Source organism: Jatropha curcas, chromosome 3, assembly GCF_041381405.1.
Source record: "Jatropha curcas cultivar XTBG-Jc1 chromosome 3, XTBG_Jcur_1.0, whole genome shotgun sequence".
Classification (NCBI taxonomy): domain Eukaryota; kingdom Viridiplantae; phylum Streptophyta; class Magnoliopsida; order Malpighiales; family Euphorbiaceae; genus Jatropha; species Jatropha curcas.
In genome coordinates this window covers 20,345,588-20,354,005 of record NC_143153.1, presented here as the reverse complement: position 1 = coordinate 20,354,005, position 8,418 = coordinate 20,345,588, and the positions used below count along the sequence as shown (strand labels likewise).

The 8,418-nt window shown below is 37.7% G+C and overlaps 1 long non-coding RNA gene across 1 annotated transcript; it reads left to right on the top strand.

Moving 5' to 3' along the window:
• Positions 1 to 266: 266 nt before the first annotated feature.
• Positions 267 to 7,628, top strand: LOC149497678 (uncharacterized). Its single transcript, XR_016320236.1, has 3 exons — positions 267 to 3,736; positions 7,016 to 7,281; positions 7,381 to 7,628. It is a non-coding gene; the product is annotated as an uncharacterized LOC149497678 (long non-coding RNA).
• The last annotated feature ends 790 nt before the right edge of the window (positions 7,629 to 8,418 follow it).

Genomic DNA, 8,418 nt, shown 5'->3' with positions numbered 1-8,418 from the left:
CAGTTTCATCTTATTAGTCTATGCAATTAAACTTATTACTAAGGTCATAGATAATAGGTTGAAATCTGTTCTTCCTCTGATTATTAATCAATCTCAGTCAGCTTTTGTGCTTGGTCGTTTAATTACAGATAATGCTTTGATGGCTTTTGAACTCTTTCACTATATGAAAAATAAATCTAGTGGGCAAAAAGGTTGCTTTTTACAGGATGTAATACTTAAATTGGGTTTTGATAACGATTGGGTTGATCTTGTTATGATTTGTATTTACACAGTGTCCTATTCTATTCTTATTAATGGAGAACCTCATAATTATTTAACTCCTAATCGAAGGCTTAGATAAGGAGATCCCCTCTCTCCATACTTATTTCTTTTTTGTGCAGAAGCTTTCTCTAGTTTAATCCGAAAAGCAGAGGTAGATCATTTACTTCATGGCATCAAGATTTGTCCACGAGCTCCATCTATATCCCATTTGTTTTTTTGCAGACGATAGCATCATTTTTGGTAGAGCTACTGATACTAGGGCTCATACTTTGTTGAAAATTCTGGAGGTTTATGAAAAGGCGTCGGGCAGAAAATCAATCTTGAAAAGTCTGATATTTCTTTTAGCAAGAATGTTCCAACGACATCCCAAGATGTGATTTCGAATCTATTAGGGGTGAGAAGTATTACTGACCATAGCAAATATCTAGACTTACCGGCAATAATAGAGAGGAAAAAGAAGTAAGCGTTTAGTACCCTTGTTGATAGGGTATCTAAAAAACTAAAGAGCTGGAAGGAATTATTTCTCTCTCGTGCTGGTATGGAGGTTTTCTTGAAATCAGTGGTGCAAGCTATCCCCAATTACACTATGTCCTGTTTCTTTCTCCCAAAAGCAATTGAGTCTTTGATGGCTAATTTCTGGTGGGGTCAACGGAAAGACAAGCGTCACATTCACTGGGCTAGCTAGTCTAAGTTATGCTTATCCAAGTTTTGGGGTGGTCTTGGTTTTAGAAATTAGCATTGTTTTAATTTGGCTATGTTGGCCAAACAATGTTGGAGATTTTTAGAGAATGAGGAATCGTTAATTTTTAAGTTTTGTAAAGCTAAATATTTCCCTAATTGTTCTTTCATGGAAGCGAGTCTTGGTCACCAACCGAGCTTTACTGGGAGGCTAGATGGGTTATAGAAGAAGGGACTAGATGGGTTGTTGGCAATGGGGCTCGGATTCGTATTTGGCGGGACAAATGGGTCCCTAGCATGCATAATTTCTGAGTTACTTCCTCTCCACAGTTGATGGACGCAAATGCTACTGTCCATAACTTAATTGATTTTAATGAATGCTGCTGGAATAGAGAGGTTGTGTTAGCAATGTTTTCTGAGGAAGAGTTCAGTTGTATTTTAAGAATTCCTCTATGTCTCCAGCGTGGTGAGGATGTGAACAATTGGATTCACAATAAGAGTGGGCAATTCTCGGTGAAGCAGGCGTATTCTGTAACTTTTAATACTTTGGTGGCATCCACAATGGCCAGCTCTTCTCAATGGAGTGAAGTTTCTTATTGGAAGCATTTGTGGAATCTGCACCTTCCCTCTAAGCTTAAACATTTCTTTTATCGAGCATGCTCTGGTCAACTTTCTATTAAGTTAGCGCTGGTGCGGTGGTCTATCCCTGTTGACCCCATTTGTTGTCGATGCAGTGAGGCTGAGGCGAATGAGAATGAAGAGCACATCCTCCTTCATTGTTCTAAAGCTCAACGACTTTGGAGATTAAGCCCTCTTCGGCTTGTTATTAGTCCAGTTGATTCGTCCATTAGGTCCTGGTTTTTTAAACTTGCTGACTCCTTCCGAACGGAACAATTGGAGATCGTGGTAGCCTTGGCTTGGAGCATCGGGAAGTTAAGGAATGCCTGGCTATTCCAATCTACTCAGCAATCTGAGCTGTGTGTAGTGCGACAAGCTCTCACCATGATTCATGACTCTCAAACCTCAGGTATGAGCTCTGGGACTCATCTGTCCTCTAGTCAGGTCCAAAAATGGTCTCCTCTAGTTGGTTCTACAGTTAAAATTAATTGCGATGCTGGTGTGTTGATGGCCCGTAATTGCTGTGGTTTGAGTTTTATAATCCGAAATGCGAAAGGGGAGTTGTTGGCAACTGGGCTAAAATGCATTGCTGGAGTATTTGATGTGTAGGATGTTGAAGCTGATGCTGTTATTTGTGCTCTTGAGTCTGCTATCTCTCCTTTTGTTCTCTCAAGTTGTGCTTGAATCAGATTGCCTACTACTTGTTCGACAATTTGCCTCAAAGAAATCTCCCCCTAATGAATGGGGGTACCTGATTAAGTAGAATTAATGTATCAGCTTCAAATTTTCTTTTGATCATGTCCCTAAGTACTGTAATAACGTAGCTCATAAACTTGTGTCTTTAGCTTTGCTGGTTTATTCTTTGAAGCATTTTTTTGATTGAGGATGGTCCAAATGAGATTGCTCCTCTCGTTCAAGCAGAATTTTCAGCCTCTTTGGCCTCTGAATAAAGTGCAGTTTTAATTCTCAAAAAAAAAAAAAAAAAAAAAAAAAAAAAAAAAAAAAAAAACTATGATCCTTAAGATAATCACACTTAGATAATTACAATTTTAAAATTTTTTTTCTTATCTTTATCTATATAAATATCTGTACATTTATTTTCTTTTTTCATTATTACTTTATTTCTCAGGCTTACACAAATATTTACGAGTTTTCTTGTCCCAGAGTTTCTGAACAGAAAGCAAACAAAATGAAGAATTAGTGTATTTCTCCTCTTTCATCAAAGTCTGTACAATGGGTGCTATTTATATTTACAAGTGTGTTATATTTCCTTACTCTAGAACCTACTGTATTGTATATTATCTCATGTAACAGAATAACAACTGTATAATATGGGTTAATGGGTTAGTTGGATTTGTTACACGGATTCAGGTTAAGTGAAACGGGTATGGTGTGTGGGTTTAATATAAATACAAAATGTTACGTTTTTAGTTTTAGGTTTTCTAATTTTGGTTAGAACGGCAGCTTCTCGATTCTTCCTTCTTGCTTTGCTGCTGATGTTGGCCCTTAGGCTGTTCATACTCATTCATGCCCCCCTGAAGGTGGAGCTAGGGTAACGAAACCAAGCCCAACTTGACAGTCATCAGTCGAAATCTGGAGATGGGTAACAGTTTGGTGAAGAAGTCAGCGAGTTGTGACTCTGAAGGAAGATGCTTTAGGTCGATAAGGCCAGCTTGAATATAGTGTCGAGTGAGGTAGCAGTCGATGTCGATATGCTTTGTGCACTCGTGATAAACAGGATTGGCGGCAATATGCAGCGCCGCTTGGTTGTGGCAGAATAAAGGTACTGGCGTTTTTACTTTTACCCGCAGATCTATTAGTATTTTGTCAATCCAAATGATTTCGCACACTATATTAGCCATGGCTCTGTATTCTGCTTCAGCAGAAGAGCGACTGACCACCTGTTGTTTTTTGTTTTCCATGACACGATCGAGGAACCCATGAATATACAGTAGCCTGTGAGTGACCGTCGAGTTTCAGGGCAAGCCCCCCAGTCAGCATCACAGTATGCTTGAAGATCAAGCATAGATGAAGTAGGGAAGAACAATTTCAGAGCTGTTGTGGAGGCTAAGTAACGGAGAACATGAGAAGCAGCTACCATGTGACCCTGACAAGGGTTTTGCATGTGTTGAGACAACTGCTGTACTGAGTAAGTGATGTATGGTCAAGTGAAGCTCAGGTAAAGTAGTCTCCCCACTAACCTTCTGTAACAGTCTGGTTCTGTGAGTAAGGGTCCCATGTTTGCTTGAAGCTTTTGACCTTGTACTAATGGCGTGGATGCATGTTTTGCTTGCTGCATGTTTGAATCTAACAGCATGTCTTGAATGAATTTTTGCTGTGATAAGTAGATGCCATCAGTAGATCGTAAGATTTCAATTCCCAAGAAAAATCTTGCATCACCTAGGTCCTTTATAGTAAATTTAGAGTGTAGAAACTCCTTAATGTTGCATACAAGTTGAATGTTAGGCCCAGCAACTAAAATGTCATCCACATAGACAATAAGCACTAGAAAGTCATTATCTTCCCCTTTTGTGAATAGGCAGTGGTCATTCACTGACTGCTGAAATCCGTACTGGAGCAATGTGTTTGTCAACTCCTAGTTCCACATTTTGCCAGCTTGCTTAAGTCCACAAATTAGTCAATTTGAACACTTGGCCTTTAGAAGCCTTAGAATAGCCAGCTGGAGGTTGCATGTAGATATCTTCATCAATATAGCCATGTAGGTAGGCATTGTTAATATCAAGTTGATGAAGAGTCCATTAATATTTAGCTACTAGGGCAAACAGGATCCTCACAGTCACCATTTTAGCAACAGGAGAAAAGCTGTCATTGTAATCAATGCCCAGTTTTTAATTGAACTCTTTAGCAACCAGGCGAGCGTTATACCTGTCTACAGTCCCATCCTGTTTGTATTTGACTCTGTAGACCCATTTGCATCCAATGGCCCTTTTCCCTTTAGGTAACTCAGTTAAGACCCAAGTACCATTGTCTTCTAAAGTTATTAGTTCAGTTTGCATTGCTTGCACCCAATTTTCATTAGAAATAGCATGATTATATGATAATGGTTCATGAATTTTGTTGACATTAGATGCAAAAGATGCATTTGCATGTGAATAGGGTGAGTTGGGTAGGAAATGTGTGGAATTTGAATTTACACAATTGGTTACATAATCTGTCATCCAAACTGGTTGCCTTGAATTTCTCGTGCTTCTTCTAAGTGGTTGAATTGGTTGTTCTGGTTGTAAAGTCTGAGCAGGTTCTATCTGGTTATTTTGTATGTATTGTTGGTGTTCTGGTTCAGGTGTTGTTGTATTTTGTTGTCTTATTTGGTCAAGGGTAGTCATATTTTCATGTGTTGCTGGTATTATGGTTTCAGGTATAGTGTTTGTGTGTTCTGGAATTTGTTGGTCATTGTCATCTAAACAGCCTGGTATCTGAAATGTGCATGACTGTTTCCTTGAACACAACATCCCTTGAGTAGCAAATCTGCTTAGAGTGCATGTCCTATAGCTTGTAACCCTTCTGTTGAGCCCCATAACCCAGTAATACACATGGTTTAGCTCTAGGATCAAACTTGTCTTTGTGTGGTTTAGTATTGGTTGCAAAACACAGGCAGCCAATAACTCTTAAGTGTTTCAGGTCTGGTTGTATTTGGTTGAGTTTTTCAAAAGGGCTTAGCCATTCTAAGAGTCCAGATGGCACTCATTGGTTAGGTAAACAGCAGATAGGAGAACCTCAGACCAAAAGGTCTTAGGAAACTTAGCCTGAAATAGAAGGGCTCTCCCAATGTTCAAAATTTCTTTATGTTTTCTCTCCACTCTCCCATTTTGCTGTGGAGAATAAGGGCAAGATAATTGATGTGTAATTCCTTTAGAAAGGAACAGTGTCTTTACTACATGATTCACAAACTCAGTGCCATTATCAGTCCTTATTGTTTTGATTCTTGTATGAAACTGGGTGTCTATTAGGTTAGTAAAGTGGTCAAGAATTGAGTGGACTTATTGTTTATTTGGTAACATGTAGGCCCATGTACATCTACTATAGTCATCCACTATAGTAATCATGGCACCAGTTAAAGAAGTGATAGGATAGGGTCCCCATAGGTCAATATGTACTAAATCAAACATGCCTTTAGCAATATCACAACTTGGATAAAATGGCAATCTTTATTGCTTGGCAAGAGGGCAAACATTACATTCAAAAGAACTACTGTTTGTATCTAAATTTATTACATGATTTTGTCTAGCCATAAAAATATGACACAATCTAAGGTGCTATAACAGTTTCAAATGATCATCATGTTTAGTACAAGTAAGTAAAGCTTTAGTAGTAGTAATAGGTACAAAACACTTCTTATCAAGAAAATATAAGCCTCTATACAACTTGCCAATAGCTACTACTTCATCAGTCTGCAAATCCTGTAACAAACAGTGGTCAGGTAGTGTTTTCACTGATAGTGCATTGTCCTTTGCAAGGGCTAATGCAGAAAACAAATTGCATTTGAATGTTAGTATATATAACACGTCCTTTAAGACCAGTTTGTCATGTATTATGACCTTGCCAACATGCGTTATAGTTCTGTGGAGTTATCAGGTAGAGTTACTGTTCTAGGTTTAGGTAATTTGGTTAATGTATGAAACAGATTATGCATGTATGTCATATGATCAGTTGCACCAGTGTCAACAATCCATGGAACTAATTCATACTTATCATGCACACTATAATGAAAATGAGAGATAATACCTGCAAAACTGACTGCATTAGCTGTAGGTGTATCCCCTGCCTTATCATCATACTGCATCTTGCCTTTGATTGCACGCTAGACCTCCATTCTCACCATTCTGGATACATCATTCTCATTGTCTCCTGAGTTAACACTCAATTGTTCATCATCCACTTGTCCATAATGTGCTTGAGCTTTCTTCTTCTTTTTGAGTTCAATAAACCAATCTGGATAACCAGTTAGTTTAAAACAAGTCTCTCTAGTGTGGCCAGTCCCATTGCAGTGATCACAGTGCTTGTCAGCTTTAAATCTGGAACTATTACTTGTATTTCTACTGTTGTAGTTTGATTTTTGCACACACATTGCACTGCTATTCTCACTTGAGTCATAGATTGCAGTATTCACCTCCCTCTGTCTTTCAACACTAAGTACCATTGAATAGGCCTTGCTCATGCATGGAAATGGATCCATAAGCAGAATTTGGTTTTTAACATTGTCATATGTATCATTCAGTCCTAAGAGGAACTGTATAAGTTTCTCCTCTCCATCCAGATCTGAGGTTGCTCTCACAATACCATAGGTACACCTTTTTGCAATTCCATAGGTGCATTTGGGAATGGGCCTTAAACAAGCCAACTCATCCCAGAGTTTTTTTTAGTTTAGTGTAGTAATTGGCTACTGTTTGGTTACCTTGCACAGTTACTGAAATATCTTTCCTTATTTGGTAAATCATAGGTCCATTAGATTCACCATACATGGTGATCAGTTCATTCCAAAGATCTTTGGAACTTGGATAATACAGAAATGCCTCAACTAGATCTTTAGAAATAGAGTTCAAGATCCAAGATGTTACCAGATTGTCGATCCTCTACCATCTCTTTCTCAATGGAGATCCAGTTGCGGGTTCCTATTCTTCACCAGTGACAAATTCATATTTGTCCTATGGTCATAGATCTGGTCCATGACAAGAAATTCCGACCATTCAAGGAAATATTAATGAGGTTTGAAGCAGAATTTTCAGATGCAGAAACCTTATAAGTCTCTGATTCAACATTTGTGTTTTCATTGTTATGATTATAAGTTTCTGCCATTAATTTCAGGAAAGGAAGCTTGAAGAATGCTTTAGAACTTCAGATATCAGAGGAGGCTCTGATACCATGAACATAAAGTAAACAAAATGAAGAATTAGTGTATTTCTCCTTTTTCATCAAAGTCTGTACAATGGGTGCTATTTATATTTACAAGTGTGCTGTATTTCCTTACTCTAGAACCTACTGTATTGTATAATATCTCATGTAACAGAATTATAGTTGTACAATATGGGTTAATGGGTTAGTTGGATTTGTTACACGGATTCGGGTTAAGTGAAATGGGTATGCTGTGTGCGTTTAATATAAATGCAAAATGTTACATTTTAGTTTTAGGTTTTCTGATTTTGGTTAGAACGGCAGCTTCTCGATTCTTCCCTCTTGCTTTGCTGCTGATGTTGGCCCTTAGTGTGGGTCCCGTATATGTATGGCACAACCCAAGAGGGGGATGAATTGGGTTTTCTAAAAATAAAAATAAAATTTAACTTTTAAAACAAATATCAGAATTCTAAGTGCAACGAAGAAATTAATGAACTTGTGAAAATAAGTTATGGATTAGAACTTCTTCACAATGTTCTATTCAAGAAAAATAGAAAGACTATGCGAAGTGCGGCTATTAGTTAGAACTGCTTCACAATGTCTTATTCAATATCAGAACTGCTTTATGATAAAAAGCTATTGTAATTAGAACTTCCTCATAAAGTTTAGCAAATCAAAAAAGACTATTTGAGAGACAGTTATCGAAACCAAAACTGCTTCACAAAGCTTTAATCAAGTTTAGAAGACTGATTAGAAACCCAAATAGTGAAATATACTGAATATAAAAGAACTGTTTAGAACTTGATATATTCACTTCAGCAGAATTCCAGAGTTCTAATGTTCAGAGAAGATAAGACTTATTTCAGTTTTAGAACATCAAAACCATTCACAACTTTAGCATTTCTAGAGTATAAACAGAAGTGTGAGTAAAATAGTATCAAGCAAAATTTCAGGAATTAAAAAGATCAACACAGTGATTTATAGTGGTTCGGCACTAACTCGCCTACATCC